This window comes from Chrysochloris asiatica, unplaced genomic scaffold, assembly GCF_000296735.1.
Source record: "Chrysochloris asiatica unplaced genomic scaffold, ChrAsi1.0 scaffold00035, whole genome shotgun sequence".
NCBI lineage: Eukaryota > Metazoa > Chordata > Mammalia > Afrosoricida > Chrysochloridae > Chrysochloris > Chrysochloris asiatica.
Window position 1 is genome coordinate 11,637,202 of NW_006408553.1, and position 1,722 is coordinate 11,638,923.

General features: G+C 41.9%; 1 protein-coding gene across 1 annotated transcript in view; it reads right to left on the reverse strand.

Moving 5' to 3' along the window:
- Positions 1-1,722, reverse strand: part of LOC102833997 (disintegrin and metalloproteinase domain-containing protein 5-like) — a 229,701-nt gene that overhangs the window by 85,727 nt on the left and 142,252 nt on the right. The gene's annotated exons all lie outside the window — the stretch shown is intronic.

Below are 1,722 nucleotides of genomic sequence, written 5' to 3' on the forward strand. Positions count from 1 at the left end.
ATAAACAAATTGTGGTACATACACACATGGAATATTATGCTACCTTGAAGAATAACAAGGAAGCGGCAAGCCAGCGCATAACATGGATGAACGTTGAGGGCATTATGTTGAGTGAAATTAGTCAGTCACAAAAAGAGAAATACTGCATAGGACCACTACTGTAAAAGACTAAGCAAAAGAACCCATACTAAAGGGGGGTGGGGAGAATTCTTTGTTGAGAGACTGGGACATTCCTGCAATGCTGGTGGGATTGTAAAATGGTCCAACCTCTCTGTAAAGCAATATGGCACTTCCTCAGAAGGTTGGGAATAGAGATACTTTATGATCCAGCAATTCCTCTATGTGGTATTTACCCACAAAAAATATGAGACATAGCACAAGTAGATACACGCACACCAATGTTCAAAACAGCACTATTTACTATAGCAAAAAGATAGAGACATTCTAAGTGCCCATCAATGGAACAATGGATAAACAAACCGTGGTATATACACACAATGGACTATTATGCTACCTTGAAGAATAACAAGGAAGCTACAAGCCACTGCATAACATGGATGAACCTTAAGGACATTATGTTGAATGAAATTAGTCAGTCACAAAAGGAGAAATACCACTACTATAAAAGACTATAAGAAAAAGAACCCATACTAAAAGGGGGTGGATTATTTGCTGGTTGCTGGGATGTGGGGGTATAGGATGATGGGAAGAAAGGGATGGTTGAGCACAGGGAAAGGAATAGACACAGAATAGCTTGGGTGCTGGGGAGAGGGGCAATACACATGAATGGGAAGGGGAATGGAAGAACAAATCGGATGGGAAAACAATTAGGCAGGTTTGCATGGGCTAAGTGGGACAGAGGTAAATAATGAAGTATGCACAACTTTGGAAAAATAGGGTACCAGGATGCAGGGATTGAGGTATGGTTTGAATTGACAAAAGGGCGGAAACAATGTTAAGATGCTTAGCTGTCTTTTGAATCTTGGTTTCTTTTGCATATCATTATAAAATAGACACTTGAGGGGGAGAGAAAGAAATAGCCAGAAATATTACCATAGAAAGCTTCTAAGTCTGTCTTCTGCCTATAACTGACTGGAATATCTAAATTGTGGCTACAACGGTGACCAGTGAAGGAGGCTTCCTGCGGAGCTTCTGCATTACATAAGACTATAGACGGAATCCTGAACAGCATCCAGAATCTTCTTAGGTGGGAAATTTCCACTTGAAAGGCCAAGCAGACCAGCCTGGAGCGGCTAGAAGATCAGAAGATACTTCTTGAAAGAAAGACCAATAGGAAAAATACAAAACAATAACAGCAGTCAGATTGACCACTATAAGAATAAGCAAGTTGCTCACCAAGGTGACATACAGGCAAGTGGTCGGGTGCCCTCAAGGCAAACCCCTTTCAAGACTAAGACTCAATGGGAATACACGCGCATACATGCACTCTGACTGATAACCACATTGGTCACCAATAAGGGAAAATGAGGGAAAAACAGCAATGAAACTCAAGCTAAGCCCTATCACATTCAATAGACTCCTGTGAACCCAGATAGAGACCTATTTGGCCAGCAGTATGGCAAGACCTAGGGACTCCTTGGCTCAGAACCAGTGACCTAGCCACAGAGGTCTAGAGTGGAGAATGAAGTGTCCAGCTGATAAGAAGAGTGGGTATAAGAACTCCCACACTTGCAGATAATACCCACTTGACCTGGCTTCAAT